This window comes from Ascaphus truei, chromosome 4 (genome assembly GCF_040206685.1).
Source record: "Ascaphus truei isolate aAscTru1 chromosome 4, aAscTru1.hap1, whole genome shotgun sequence".
Lineage (NCBI taxonomy): Eukaryota > Metazoa > Chordata > Amphibia > Anura > Ascaphidae > Ascaphus > Ascaphus truei.
In genome coordinates, this window is record NC_134486.1 from 56827093 (window position 1) to 56843856 (window position 16764).

At 42.1% G+C, this 16764-nt stretch overlaps 1 protein-coding gene across 1 annotated transcript in view; it reads left to right on the forward strand.

Moving 5' to 3' along the window:
- The window catches only part of PRKCE (protein kinase C epsilon), a 518187-nt gene that overhangs the window by 457231 nt on the left and 44192 nt on the right, over positions 1-16764 (forward strand). The window lies entirely within an intron of this gene.

Below are 16764 nucleotides of genomic sequence, written 5' to 3' on the forward strand. Positions count from 1 at the left end.
CACATACAGTTCATAGTGCCACTGTTAGGATAATGGGGCCTGGGATAAATTACACTTCTTGTGGGAAAGGAACATCATGTTTGTGTTCTCTGCAGTTGTACACTGCCTAAACCTGAGCACTACAGGATTGTGTTAAATGGAAAATCACAACCCAGAAGATCTCTGTTATGACAATATACAGTTCACTGTGCCTGCCAGTCTGGTACTAGGGAACACAATTAAAGATACTGTAGGGTTGCAGGAGCGGCTCAGTGAGTAAAGGCATTAACTCTGAAAAACGACGATACTGAGCGTGAAGCAGGGGAGCCTGGTTAAAGATCCCGGTGTCAGCTCCTTATGACCTTGTGTAAATCACTTTATCTCCCTAGATTGTGAACTCTACAGGGGAGGGACTCGTGTCTGCAATAATTCTATGTACAGCGCTGCATACACTGTTAGCACTATACAGAATAAAACTATTATTATTATTGTTGTGATTCAGTCCTGACTTGTCAGCCCTGAGTCTCTTGAAGCACCAGTTCCAAATACTCTATCTCAGTATTTCCCATCCTTTTCTAAGGACCTCCAGCCAACCACATTTTTGTAATAACTGTGAAATAATTCTCATACATACAAAACCACAAAATTGTTCTCAGCACTCTAAATAGAATAATGTCTCACAGGGGTACCAATCTATACCCACGAACAGAATAACACTATAGTAAACACAATTTTAGAAATATGTTATTTAATTAACAATGGAGATCATAAGATATACAATAAATAAAGTGGAAAGTAGAACACATCCAGTTCAATATACTGTATGAAGCGCAAACCTTAGGCTGTTATATGACAACCAAGTTTAATAAGCATAATCATACAATGGTATGTAGCAACCAAGCTATTACAAGCAGTTGTCTGAAAGGTTTACCTACATATCTCATGCAACATTTACATGTCAGGAGATAAACCACACCTCAGTCTTGCAGTTGATGAAATCTTTCATTTGATATTCATGTGTGTAATTGGAATTCCAGAATGATTTGCAATAGTATATGTAAGGACAAGCTTTGCATGAGTTACTGCAGGGCCGCTACAAGGATATCCAGCACCCTAAGCGAACCTTCAGCCCTGCGCCCTGAACTTTCAGATTTTTTAAATGTTATTATGACTCCATTCTCTCTCACCCCCTCCTCTTCCTCTTTCCACTCACCCCCTCCCAATTCTCCTCTCTCACCACCCTCCCACTCCTCCTGAATCACCCACCATCCTCAATCGCCCCCTCTTCCTCCTCAATCACCACACTCTTCCTCCTCAATCACCACCCTCCTCCTCTTCCTCTCTCACCCCCTCCTTCTCTTCCTTTCTCATCCTCTCTTTCTCCTCTTCCTCTCACTCCCTCCTTCTCCTCTTCCTCTCTCACCCCTCCTTCTCCTCTCTCACACCCCTCCTCTTCCTCTCTCATCCCCTCCTTCTCTTCCTTTCTTACCCCCCTGCTCATCCTCTCTTATCCCCCTCTGCTTCCACCCCCTTCTCTTCCTCTCTCAACCTCTCTTTCTCCTCTTCCTCTCACCACCCTCCTTCTCCTCTTCCTCTCTCACTCTCCTTCTCCTCTTTTTCTCTCACCCTCCTCCTCTCTCTCCACTTCCTCTCACCCCCTCTTTCTCCTCTTCCTCTCTTACCACCCTTATCTTCCTCTCCCACCCTCCTTCTCTTTCTCACCCTTCTTCTCCTCTCTCTCTCTCTCTCTCTCTCTCACCCCCTACTTCACCTCTTCCTCTCTCACCCCCCTCCTACTCTGTCTCTAACCCCCTCTTTCTCTTCCTCTCACCCTCCTTCTCTTCTTCGTCTCTCACCCCCTCCTTCCCCTCTTCTTCTCTCACCCTCCTACTTCTACTCCTTCCTGGCAGTTCTCCTCTGCCGCACCCGTGCTCCTCAGTCCTCTTCTCTCGCCGCCACCTGACGTCGTCCTCCTCTGCCGCCCTGTTCCATTCCTGCCCTCCTCTCCCGCTACCGTCCACCGTCCTCCTCCTCCTCTTGTACCGCTTCTGCCCCCCAAAATGTGCCACCTAAGTCGCCTAGTGGTAGCACCGGTCCTGAGTTACAGTAATGTGAGCCTTTAATTCTGTGCTCTCTCTATGTCCCCCTGACCCCTCTCTGTGCTGTCTCTCTATGTCCCTCGACCTCTCTCTATGTTCCCCTGTCCCTTCCCTGTGCTCCCTTTATGCCTCCTGTCCCTCCCAGATTAATGCTGTAAAAATGAGAGAACATTGAGGCACACGGTCCCCTCAATTGACAGGTGCTGCAGAGCATACAATCCAACAGTACATAATTAACTGTTTAAGTATTTTTGCTGCATCCGGATATTGGGATTCAGAAGCATAATAAAGTTGAGCTTATTTTGATTAATTAACTCCTAGTTGGGAAGTGGTCTGGCGCCGACAAAGAAGGGTTGACCGGGGGAAGTCCTTGAACCCACCCGGACCCCATACATAAAGTCCCGCACTGTATAAACCAGTTCACCTGGGGAAGCTCCAACGTGGTAATTAAGTAATAAAATTACTTACTGAAGTCTTGAATCCATCCGGACTGGCGTGCTTCTAGCTGTATAGTTAAGCAGGAAGAACAACTCCCACCGGAGGGGAGAGACAGCGGGCACTGCTCGCATAAAATGGTAGTAAAGGCTGGACTGTGCTACAAAAAATACTTTCTTAATTAATTCATGGATAAAAGAGGAGGGACCCCCCCCCCCACAGCTCTAACGCGTTTCACCCACTTAGGGCTTTGTCAAAAAGGCTCTTTGACAAAGCCCTAAGTGGGTGAAATGCGTTAGAGCTGCGGGGGGAGGGGGGGGTCCCTCCTCTTTTATCCATGAATTAATGAAGAAAGTATTTTTTGTAGCACAGTCCAGCCTTTACTACCATATTTTGCGTAGCAGCGACTGCTGTCTCTCCCCTCCGGTGGGAGTTGTTCTCAATGCTGTAAAAAGCATGGCGTTCTTTGTAACAGTAGTTCTTCTAAATGATATGCGAGTGAGAGGAGAGAGAGTCTCTCATTCACTTATACGCAAACATATACATAAACCTATGCTTCACTTGGGGAAAAATCCCCTGGTGAACACACCTGAGATACATGGCTAATATGCAAATGTAAATAATTTGAATATTCATACATATATCATCCTCTACAGCAAGAGCCCTATCTCCGAGTAACACCAATACTTAAATAACGTCACATTATTTAAAGCTGCAGTTCAGTCAATATCCTGCATGTGTGTTTTTTTTTAATAAATCATTTCTGTAGTAAAAAAAATACTTTTAGCATTTTCTGTTTTTAAAAAAACAACTTTGAAAGACCAATTTGTTGTATTCTATTTTAACAGCCATTTGCTAAGGCACTGCCCCTTCCTGTCCTGTCACAAGCTCTGGCACACCCCTTTGTCAGCCCTGCCCTCCCTCTAGCACATGTCAGTGGAAGCTAATGAATATTCATGAGCTTCCACTGACAGACAAGCAGAATATAAACAAATCCCAGCTTTTAATATGTCACCAAATTTCGCCTAGCAATACATGGAGAACGAATTGACCTGCAGCTATACAGTTCTTTAGGTAATTAGAGATTGCACACATGAAACTATTGAAGTAAAAAAATAAATGTAAAAAAAAAAAAAAAAAGACTGAACTGCAGCAGCATTCTGAAATAATGTCAAGTTAACCATGTGCCGATGAGCTCAGTTACAGCCATTTATTTGCATATAAATACGGTACATCAGTGAATAAAGCATAAGTCAGTTAATTGCCCTGATTTAATAGGTGGTAGTGAATCTAGGTCTATGTGTTTTATTTGACGCTTCTTTTCTGTTTTGACCATTGATAATTCCATAGAGCAGGGGTGGGATAACTCCCTAGAACAGTCATCAAGGGCTACCAACAGGCCAGGTTTTAAGGATATTCCTGCTTCAGCACAGGTGGCTTAGTCGTTGACTGAGCCACTGATTGAGCCACCTGTGCTGAAGCAGGGATATTCTTAAAACCTGACCAGTTGGTGGCCCTTGAGGATTGAAGTTGGCCACTCCTGACCTAGAGCCTTTGGCTAATGGATTGCACAGCTTGTACAGCAGAACATAGGCTAACGAAGTGCAGAATCAGAAGTTCCACTCACAGACAGCTATTTTATCCTTCTGGATTCATCAGTTGGAGCCCGGTTACTGACTCTGCATTATTAAGCTGGTGGTGGGTCCATGTTTAAATTGTTTGATGAAAACCCTGCGATGTTCAAAGTCCAAGAAAAGATAGAACAAGGTATACCGTACAGTAGGAAGCCTTGTACTATGTATTGATAACAACAAAAATAATTGTAAAATTCTCAAGAGGGGTTATTCATACACTGCGATAGTGCCAATCAGGATATCAGACCAGCCAACTCGCACAGTCCCGCCATGTGACACACAGTTTTAATCCACTTATCATGGCCTCATGGCCTCCCTGTGGAATATCCAAATAACACGGGGGTGCTGGAGCAGAAACGCGGTGATATGTTTAGGTGTAAGCGCTCTGTAAGGGCAGCTGAGTAGCGGGGAAGGAGTGCACCCCAGCATTTGTATTCATTTGTACTGTACATGTTTGTCCTCATTTGTATGTAATTCTGTTTATTTAATTGTCAAATCTCCATTGTACCCCCATTGTACTGCGCTTTGGAATATGTTGACACTTTACAAACAAACGATAATAATAATCAGGCAGGTGGGCAGAGTTTGTGATGGGAATGCGTAATCTCGCTGGGAGACAACACTTCCTAGCTCTGGGGCACGTAAGCGCCTCTTGACTTCAATGTGAGTTTCCGTGTTAAAATACCCAGCGTTGTATGTTAAAGAAATAAGTAATTACGTGTATTCATAAAATTTCAACATTGCTAAAGCACAATTGTGCAAAAACGCTCTGCAGTATGGCAAAAAATCTGGCCTTTTTGCGGTATTCATAAAGCACTATCATAAAACATAGAAAATGCATAACATAAAAATAACATAAACATTGCATCCTTTGGCATCTAATTCGCACTCACTTTTCACCTGGTTTCCTGCAATACCACCCAGAGGAGAGAGAGAGTTCTAGATCAGTTGTAGTACATCAGTAATTCCTCATCAAGGCGTATTAAACCAGCTCCTTGGCACAGTTACAGTATATCACAAATCTAGAGATGTTCCGGGAAGTAAAAAAACAATAATTCAACTAAAAAAAGAATCAAATGTCGCGGAAACCTATCTGTGTATTACAAGTGTTTTGACAACATTTTGTATTTGTACCATACAAATTCTTCTAACAGGAAATATCGTACAAGCCCACGATACGATTCTTGGTGCTTTCTTGTTATCAGGGTGAGTGGTCGAAGTATGATGGTACTAGAGGGTATGGAGTTTAACACTACGTTCCACTCACATTTTTAAGAAAGGTGGTTCTTGTAATAAAGCGGGGGCATTATGACCTTGCTCTCTTCTTCTATTCTGTTCTACTTACCTTGACTCACACTCCACTGGGTTCTTTATTCATCCATTTTGTTTAGGAGGCCATTAGATGCTGGACATGGATTTACGGTTAGGCATAATGATCCCACAACAGTAGTGTTGCCAGATGGCTTGTCCAAATACTGGGCACAATGGCAAAAGATGGCACCTCCCCCCCTCCTCCCCCCCCCCCAATACAGATAAAAAAATACCCCCACGCCCCACGAATACATATAAAAAATACCCCCACACCCCGCAAAAACATTAAAACATACCCCCACTTCCCCAATACATATACAAAATACCCCCACCTCCCCAATCAAATTCAGACTTACCTTGGGGATGGTGTCAAGTCGGGCACGGTGGCTGTGGGGGGCCAGTGGCAGCGGAAGGATGGAGTGGGGTCAGTGGCTGCAAAGGGGGGCAGTGGATGCGGAGGGGGCAGTGGATGCAGAGGGGGGGCAGTGGATGCGGAGGGGGGGCAGTGGATGCAAAGGGAGCAGTGAATGCGGAGGGGGGCAGTGGATGCGGGGGGGGCGGCGGCCGGTCAGAGCAGTTGCCGCCATGCCCGGCTCTCCCCGGTGCAGGCTTCTCTCTCCCTGTCTGTCCCACGCCGAGGTGTCTGAGGCTGATGCGCACCGGGCCTCCCTCTCATGCTGGCGTACACCGGAAGCCCAGCTGACTTCCGGCACTGACCTCAGAGGACCTGGCATGCTTAAGACACCTCAGCGTGGGACAGACAGGGAGAGAAAAACCTGCAGCGAGGGGAGAGCCAGGCATGGTGGCAACTGCTCTGACCGGCCGCCGCCCCCCCGCGTTAGGAGAGAAGTAATACCGGACACATACATGTCCGGTATTACCTTTAATTTTATACCGGACGCAGGGACAAAATACCGGGCTGTCTGGTTCAAAACCGGACACATGGCAACCCTTCACAACAGGCACAGCCCTTTCAGAGAACAGTTGGTGGACCAGAAGTCTGGAGAAAATAAAGGAATAGGCTTGACTTTAAATAAAGGCCAATGTTGATAGGGTAAAAGTTGCAAATTCTGACTTGGAGGGCTTGCAGTATTACGCTGTTTACAAAAAAGTTGTGACAGGAAGTACAGTGTATATGAGCATTTAGGGGTGTGGTAAGAATCAACGTACATAAGGAGGTGGGTGTGGGTCGCATGGCGGGCCCTTTTTCACTTCCGTATTTATCCGATTTATGTATATCTCTTTTTGGACTTTTCCCTGAAAAAGAGAAAGAGGCATTTCATTTAACACATCTTTTCTTCAAGGAGCATTGGTGAATGACTGGATATTGGCTGAGCTGAGTTCAGTGAATTTCTCTTCCCTTGATGGAGCAGTCAGATTTCGCACGGCAGATCTGTTTCAGCTAAAACTGACATCCAATCCGCATTTTGCCTTCCTCCAATTTACTTGAATTAGTTTATTTTATTGGGTTGTTTTTTTGAGGAGAAGTACTATGTGGATTTATGTTTCTGATCATGTAATCGTGGCTGTGCCATCTCATGTGCGTTTTTCAAGCTATTTAGTTCTACTTTAAAGTGGGCAGTTTCACAGATTTACGGTTCTTTTGCAACTGTGCATTACTTGGGCAATTTCTTTAACGGGTCATCCAAAAGTGAACACTTGTGTTAAAAAATGGTCATTTTGGTTGTGGTGGGCCTTTTAATGGATGTTGGTGTGCTGTACAGTAGCGAGATACTTTGAATAACTCTCTACAATGCAGTAATTTGTTTGGTCTTTGGTACGATTAATAGGGATTTTGAAATTATGGGGTTCTTTGATTGCGAATTAGCATGTGTTTTTCGATCATATACTTTGGGTATAGTGTGAGCAGTGAATTCCTTCTCCGTTACAGTAATTTGTATTAAGACAAAATTGTGTTGAAGTCATTATGTCACAATATTACGTTTATGGCATACCGGTGAAAAAAAATGTTCTGTGACTCTCACATATTAAGATGGCTTTGCTTTAAGAGTTGGTACCTTTAGCGAGTTTAGAATGAGCCAGATGTCCCTCTCACCTACAGGAATTGATGTTGACATTTGAGAAATTTAGTCCAGCAATCGCTGGTGTCAGGTACTGTACATGGGCAACGTATTGTAGAGATTGGTCTGGTTGGGTTCTAGATCATGGAAAGCAACATGATGATGAGCTTAAGGTATTAATATCTCTTTTGTTGTTAAAAATGTGCTTGTTAAAAATCGAGAAGGCATTCCCTGCATCGATGTTGCTGTGCAGCTTGACTTCTGTACCATCTCACGTACGCCTTTCCCAGCATGAAGATGTCCTATTCCAAGCAGCATTTGTAATTACTTTCTTAGCAGCTTAGGAGAATTAGTAGCAACATCTGGGAATTCAGCTGAAGGTCTCCATTTGCAAGATGTGTTGATAGGCAAAGGTAGGATTAAGTTGTACATAGGCTCTAAGTTCTAAGAGGGATCAGCATGGGGCTTTTTTAGATATGTTTTTTGTTAATAGGGGATCCATTATGTATGCATGTATGCAAGCTGTAAATGGCATGGTCCTATAATAATTCTGAACTATAAAGGGGAGAAGGATCCCTACTTGTTTGCACTCAGTACTATTAAAGATAGGAGGATAACTCACAATAAAACGTAACCTTTAATGGTGTATACACAGTAAAATAACGTCCAAAGATAGATCACATAAAAAATACCTAAGGCAGATTATAGTAGGCGCGATGGTGCGTGCGCCGCAAGAACAAAGTGCAGCAGCTGATAGGGGCCGGCCATAGTGAGCGTGGACGTGATACAGAGCGACCGCGTGGCAGATTTTTCAAACTACAAATCATTTAGTTTTTTCGTGCAGCAGCCGCATTAGAGCCTGTGTCACGTGAGTGGTTCAGCCAATGAGGGCAAACCAGCCTGGTGACGCATCTGCCACGCCTCCTCCAAGCCTCCCCATCACCTCTCCAATCGCTGGAAGCTCAGTTCACCTTTCGCCCAGGCAACAGGCGCGCACGACTCCAGGCGCTCCGTCGCACGCGCCTACTATAATCTCCGCGTAACAGATATAAACACAACCGAACAAAAACAAATAAGCACACAATCAAAAAGGGAACAACTACTATATATCAAATAGTGGTAGCAGGCATAATGGCCCAATGTTAGGAGGTAACAAAAAACAGATTGAAGTGATACAGTGACTAAAATAGTGATAGTGTAACAAGTGATCTGTGACATCACCTACTGATGTTTAGATGTTACTACTAGGGGTACTTTTGCTAAGCACTATAAAGACGGCAGTAGAATATTTTCTTTATAGCTATTTGCTATAAACCCTACTGCATACATGTTTGAAGAAACATTTCCACATTTATAAGGGAGTCACAGCCCCATCTCGGTGGCCATCTTTATAGTTATCTCGATTGTCTTCACTTAGGATTGTCATTATTTTTCGAACACAGGTTCACTTGTTATTTGATATTTATGCTTGTTTTGTTACACTGACACTTTTTTATATATCGTGTTATGGTGGAATGTATAGTCACTTTATAGTGCCGGATTCACCTCTCACACAAGCCCTCATATTGGTTGGTATTCATATTACTTGTTACACTTTTACTGTTTGATATTTCGTTCTTGGTCCACACAGGATAATGATTCTCTGAGTCTTTCACAGATCACTTACTACACTATGACTATTTGAGTTGTCACTGTTATCTGTTTTTGCTTTTGATACCTCCTAACGTGCGTGCATTATGCCTGCTACCACTATTTGATATATAGTAGTATATACTATAGTTTAATTGAGTGTGCTTATTTGTTTTTGTTTGGGCATGTTTATGTCTGTTCTATTTTTGGACATTATTTTATTGCGTATACACCAATATAAGGGTTACATTGTATTGTGAGTCATCAACTTATCTTTATTAGTACTGAGTGCAATCAAGTAGGGATCCCTCGCCCCTTCTTGGTTCCGAACTAATTTAGGACCATCTGTTTTGATAGACCACGTCATTTACAGCTCGCATGCTATGCTTTGTCTTCTTAAAGTTTCAAATCCGTTCCAGGTCTTGAAATGGTTTTCACATCACAAACACTTTAACTGCAATACCATCACGAGGCAAGGAATCCTTAACAGTAATTGCTAGTGACATGCATATTTAGCCACTCACAATATGATTGATTTGAGTTGCAAACAAAATGTGTTATGGTCTATTCATAAACTGATTATTATTGGTTATTTAACAGAAATACAATAGGCGGAAAGAAGTGAGGTGCAGCTTAGTGGCTCTGGCTTATGTGTGTAGCACATGTTAACCCCCCCTCCTCTGGGAGATTATGGCTATGTGACTGCTCAGTGTAGTGCTGGTTACTTGCGTGGTACAGGAGAGCGGAGTTTCCCATGATGGTGAAGGGGTACAGGGCAGACCTTTAGGGATCCCTCTGGTTCTGTTCTTCTCGGTGTCAGTGCCTCCAGACATACAAATGCAGCGGCCGTTATTCGAACACTTCACGCGTCATGTACATCGGAGTCCCGATTTGAAACCGCGGGATGAATTCCAACCTCCCCGCACTAAGATGCGAACGCGGCGAGTGCAGAAAAACGAATTTTAGTATTCTGACTTTTAAAAACATGAAATTGACAACGTAGCACAGTAGCACAGTACTGTACACATTACAATTCATCCATTTTATTGCAAACGAAGAAACAGAATCCATAAAATTCAAACAAAACATCCGTGATAAGCGCGAGTGCCTGGGGCGATTGGCCGCGTTCATGCTGCGTGGGGAACAGCAGAGAACTCAAAATTGGCGCCTTGATGTGTTCGAATAATGGCCGCTGCATCAGTAGGGGGCTTCAGCATGGCTGAGGGCGGTCCCGCTATGACAGTCCTTACTCTCATTTACCTCCCTCCATACAGACTGCAGCGGAGCCAGAAGTACAAATGAGGATGTTCTTTATTTCAGCAGCCACTGCTTGTGTTGTTGCAGAGTATGCTTCAGTTGGATAGGGTGGATCCCTGGTTTCTGGATGGTACTGGCCTGCGGGTAATGATGAGGCGTGGCTCGATTAGATTAGTGCCTCCGCCCATGAGGGGCTGAGCACATGTCTCACTTCCGGCCAGGAGGAGACACTACAAGCTCCTACCCCACGTAGGGGCAGGCTGGAACCAACTCCCAACACTAACTGAAGGTCTCATCCCTGCAGCTCAAAGAGGGAGGGCCCAGTATCTGTACCACTATTGGCTATCACAGATCCCTGTGTCAACTCCACTCCTGTCACTCAGGAATTCAGCATGAGGAGGGGGAAAACCCCATATTATTGTAAGAATCAACAAAAAACATACTTGAAATCAGTAATCTTTCAAATAGAAAATCTCTTTAAAGCTTTATCAGACTGAGTAAGTGGGATACACCTTTAAATTCTGTCTCTGTGCCCTTTCATGTGTCAGTCCCTTTAAATTCTGTCTCTGTGCCCTTTCTTGTGTCAGTCCCTTTAAATTCCATCTATGTGCCTTTTCTTGTGTCAGTCCCTTTAAATTCTGTCTCTGTGCCCTTTCTTGTGACAGTCCCTTTCAATTCTGTCTCTGTGCCCTTTCTTGTGTCAGTCCATTTAAATTCTGTCTCTGTGCCCTTTCATGTGTCAGTCCCTTTAAATTCTGTCTCTGTGCCATTTCTTGTGTCAGTCCCTTTAAATTCTGTCTCTGTGCCCTTTCTTGTGTCAGTCCCTTTAAATTCTGTCTCTGTGCCCTTTCATGTGTCAGTCCCTTTAAATTCTGTCTCTGTGCCCTTTCTTGTGACAGTCCCTTTCAATTCTGTCTCTGTGCCCTTTCTTGTGTCAGTCCCTTTAAATTCTGCCTCTGTGCCATTTCTTGTGTCAGTCCCTTTAAATTCTGTCTCTGTGCCATTTCTTGTGTCAGTCCCTTTAAATTCTGTCTCTGTGCCTTTTCTTGTGTCAGTCTCTTTAAATTCTGTCTCTGTGCACTTTCTTGTGACAGTCCCTTTCAATTCTGTCTCTGTGCCCTTTCTTGTGTCAGTCCCTTTAAATTCTGTCTCTGTGCCATTTCTTGTGACAGTCCCTTTTTTTCATGTGGCAAATGCAAACAAAATCTGACTGTGAATGCTCTGATCAGATAGGATTGAAGCTAAATTTAAAGCTCTTTATTCCCATGAGTAGTGTCGTAAAGCTGAGCGAAACCAGTTTCTGTGCAATTCTGAAATTGCATTTGAACTATTGCAGTAGTGTGATGTTCCCATAAATATATTACTAGTGTGAATTACAAAACATGCTAAAGAAATTTAATTATATTGTACCTTTATTCTGGAAATTGATTTGGTAGTAGAAGTCATCAGTATTAGACATGAGTCTGTAAAAAGGGTTCCTGTTGATAAGTCCCAAGATGGCCAAGATAAACAAAGAAATGTAAGAATGTCAACAATTACAGTATGAAGTTTACATACCTTATATAGGGTTGCCAGGTGTCCGGTTTTCACCCGGACAGGCCGGTAATTCTGCTGCCTGTCCGGTATAAAATTGGAGGTAGTACCAGACACCTATGTGGCCTGTATTAACATTGTTGCGGGAGTGGCAGCGCAAGGGCTGGCATGGTCAGTGGCGAGGGCGGCAAGCACGAGTGGCTGGTGTTGAGAGGGCGGGCGGAGGCAGTGAGAGGGAGGGGTGGGCGGAGGCAGTGAGAGGGAGGACCGGGTTCGTCGCCGGGAAGAGCAAGGAGGTCTGGTGTGCTGTCCCTGATTGGAGGAGAGGACAGCCAACCAGAGGACAGCGAGGGTGGAGCCAACACCCTGGCGGCCCAGAGACATATTCCTGTGCTGTCTGTGTCCTGCAGGAGATAGGTAAAGTACAATGTGGGGGGGAGGTGAGGGTATATTTAATATGGATGTGGATGGTGGGGGTATGTTTGATATGTATTGTGGTGGTAGGAGTATATTTAATATATATGGGGGTATATTTTATATGTATATGGGTTGGTGGGGTATACTTTATATGTATGGGGTGGTGGTATAATTTATATGTATTGGGGTGGTAGGAGTATATTTAATATATATATGGGCGTGTGGGGTATATTTTATATGGGTGGTGGGGTATATTTTATATGCATTGGGGAGGCGGGGGGATATTTTATATGTATTGGGGAGGTGGGAGTATATTTAATATATATAGGGGTGGTGGGGGTATATTTCATATATATGAGGGTGGTGGGGGTATATTTAATATATATGGGGTGGTGGGGCATATTTAATATATATGAGGTGGGGGGTATATTTAATATATATGGGGTGGTGGGGGTATATTTAATATATATGGGGGTGATTGGAGTATAGTTTATATGTATGCGGGTGGTGGGGGTATATTTAATATGTATTTGGGTGGTGGGGTATATTTTATATGTATTGGGGTGGTGTGGGTATATTTTATATGTATTGGGATGGTGGGGGTATATTTGATATGTATTGGGGAGTTGGGGGGATATTTAATATATATGGGGGATGGTAGGGGTATATTTTATATGTGTGTGGGGGGGCTATATTTTATATGTATTGGGAGGTGGGGCTATATTTTATATGTATTCGGGAGCGTGTTTTAAAAAAAATGTATTGGGGGGGTCGCAACTTTTACCATTGTGTTCTGTATTTTTGGACAAGCCATCTGGCAACCCTAACCTTATATGTTGTGATTTATTAAAACAAATGTAATGTAAACATGGTACCCAGGGAACTCTCATTTTCTGTCTATAAAAAAACAGGTAAGAGGGGTAAGATACTCTCTAATGCAAATGTATGACTTAATAATTATTAATAGCAGTACAGCTTGAAACTTTGTGATCTCAGTCACATACCCAAGCTTTGTTGTTATGTTCTACAGGAAAAGCAGAGGAAACAAGGAGGCGTCTGTGCAGTCTACTGTAGAATGCTAACAAGGGATTAGGCTTGGAACACTTGATTTCCTTACATTGTGCTAGCAGACACTGGTCTTATGCTTTAATTACTTAGGCCAGGACCGGTCCATTAAAACAGGGATTTTCGACACTGTAAATGACCTTAACAATGAAGGTTTCTCTTTTACGGGTGTGCTAGCTAATGACTTGGTTACAAAGATGTCTGGTTATTGTATATCAATATCAACAAATAAGGAAACATTAGTTTACCTACTTTTTCATTTTTTTTATATTTAATATATGAAGAACCCAATTCTCTTTGCACTTTACTCCTTATCCAGCATAACAGCATTCCTTTGGTGCAATCTTGTGCATATTTTGTTCAATTACCTCCTATCAATTTTATCCCAATCAATGGACAAAATAACAAGTAGGGAGGAGTTACCTATTGTACATGAACTTTGGCTTGGATGAGCTTAAACATGGGAAGGCATTATAAAGAGCCCACGATTCAGCAGACATTTGCAAATGAAGGATGAGGAGAGTGTAGTGTTTACTATCAACCAAACTTGCTGAAGGTCGATCCATGTTGGAGTAAAGTGGAGAGCCTAGGGCCACCCAAACAATCCAGGGGTTTAGCCCTGTAAATATAGTTTTCTAGCCCTACATCCTGATGTGTGTTGCTGCCTTACGTTACAGTGGCTAACAAGAAAAGTAGCTAATAAGACAAGCAATTCCTCTTACTTTCGTGCACAACCTACTTTAATCAGCACAAATATACATATCACATAAGGAGTGATTACATGTCACTGATATGATTAGTAAATGATAATGTATCAGTGAAAACATGTTAAAACATACCTTTTAATTCATTAATTTAAAATGGATTAATCTTATAACAAAATACAAATTTAGGAAAATAATGACAGGGATCCTAGCTGTGCCATGATTGAAGTTGCGAGCCAGCTCCACCTGTGATGATAGTGGTGGAGGGGTCACAATTTAAACTCTTACCACATTACCACAAACTAACATTTGTAATGATGTTTTGTTGTTACTTGGTAAATGTGCTCCGGTGTTCCACATTTAAAAAATCTTCTTAACGTGAACTATGATAAAAGAATATAGCAATGTGACTAACTGGGAAACTAGAATGTGGCGGAGGCTGAGAGATAGATACAGTATTTGTATTGAATACAAAGTTATATATCTTGATTCCTAAATTGTTTAGATAGGTAGACTAAGTAGTAACTGTTAAGTCACCATTGTAAGACTAATACAGTTGCCTACGTGATATCTGGAATCTAGGATGCTTCATAAATTATAAATGTCCAATGTTAAATGAGAGTATAACTCATCTGCCAGTCCCCATACTGAATCCTATCTAGCACCTTGATTCAAAAAATGTCTGCAATATTTCAAATAGTAGCAGCTGCACAGTGACAGGGTTTATGGGAGAACAGGTAGAGAGGAAAAGTTAAGCCTGATATCATTCAATGCATTCCTAGAACGACATAGCTACAGTAAATCAGGGTCACATAGGAGCTCAGGAGGAGAACTACGCCCTTGAATACTCCTTCTTTCACACACCAAGCCGATGCAGCGTCAATGATGATGTCAGATGTGTAAAAACCCGATGCGCGTTTCGCCACCTATTATTCAAATTGTGAGTTACTAATTTGGTAAGAATTTAAATTGCGATCCCTCCACCATTATCATCACAGGTGGAGCTGGCAATGCAATCATCAATCACTTCAATCATGGCACAGCTAGGATCCTTGCACTCATTTCCTAAATTAATATTTTCTTTATAAGCTGAATCTATTTTAAATTAATTAATTAAAAGATATGTTTTAACATGTTGATGTCACCTTTAAGACCCATTTTAAAACCTTTACCAAGAATATGAGTAGGATACTATACACCTCATACATCGTCCTTTCCCCTTGCAGACGCATTTACCAGAACACCTTCCTACTGTCTCTGTACATTCTTCCTATTTACCAATTAAATTTTAAACTCTTCGGGGCAGGGAATCCTTTTCCTAAATGTTACTTTTATGTCTGAAGCACTTCTTCCCATTGTGTTATTTGTATTATTTATTATTTATATGATTATGTCACGTGTACTACTGCTATGAAGTGCTACAGTATGTACATTAATGGCGCTATATAAATAAAGGTATACATACATACAATTAACCAAAATATATAAATGTATCATCAAAATAAGTTAAACTATGAAACCATCCATGTTAGTTACCTATTATACATGATTTAAAGATAAGTGAAACAGAATATACAAACCATTAGCTAAGATGCTGTTGTGGTATCAAACACATTGGAACATTAAAAAAATAATCTCCTTCACAAAGCCTGAAAGTCATAATTAAATCTAGAACATTATGTATAAACAGAGATACTACATTGTATATCATCTGTTCATCGCACATAGTGCCAGTAGTACCACTTGCTGTCTTTCCTTTTTCTACTGTATGGACATACTTGAAACCGAGAGGTAACTCTCAATGTATTACTTTCTGGTAAAACATTTTTATAAATAAATAAATAAATACTGTAGTCAGCCTTTTATTTTTATCTTTCTGAAGTTATTAGTGATATTACATAACGTTTGAAATGAAAACAAGACCTTCTCCATATTAAATGGTATGCATAACCTCAGTCGGGACCATGTTCAGCAGATGCAGTGTAACTATAAAGAAAAGTCTACTACAGGCATACCCCGCATTAACGTACGCAATGGGACCGGAGCATGTATGTAAAGTGAAAATGTACTTAAAGTGAAGCACAACCTTTTCCCACTTATCGATGCATGTACTGTACTGCAATCGTTATATACGTGCATAACTGATGTAAATAACGCATGTGTAACAGGCTCTATAGTCTCCCTGCTTGTGCACAGCTTCGGTACAGGTAGGGAGCCAGTATTGCTGTTCAGGATATGATGACAGGCGCATGCGTGAGCTGCCGTTTGCCTATTGGGCGATATGTACTTACTCGCGAGTGTACTTAAAGTGAGTGTACTTAAAGCGGGGTATGCCTGTACTCTGATACGTGACTGTCAGCCTACAGTATACATACAGTATGAGAGTGCCACGATGACTGAGAAATCTACCCATTTCCATCCTATTGGCGACTGCATATCAGTTTCAGAAGAGGTTGAGTCAAACATATAGGCTTATAGACATTTTCGAGCAGCAGTACTTATTGAAACACACTGGTGAAACCTACATTTACTATTGTTTTTAATCTTCAACCAGCATACATATTTTTATTAACAAACACAAGGACTGTTCTGTAAATCAAAAAGTGTCATGAGCTGTACAATTTCCTGTAAAGTGTGATCTTACACATGCAGAACTCCTTGCAAACAATATCCCCCGACG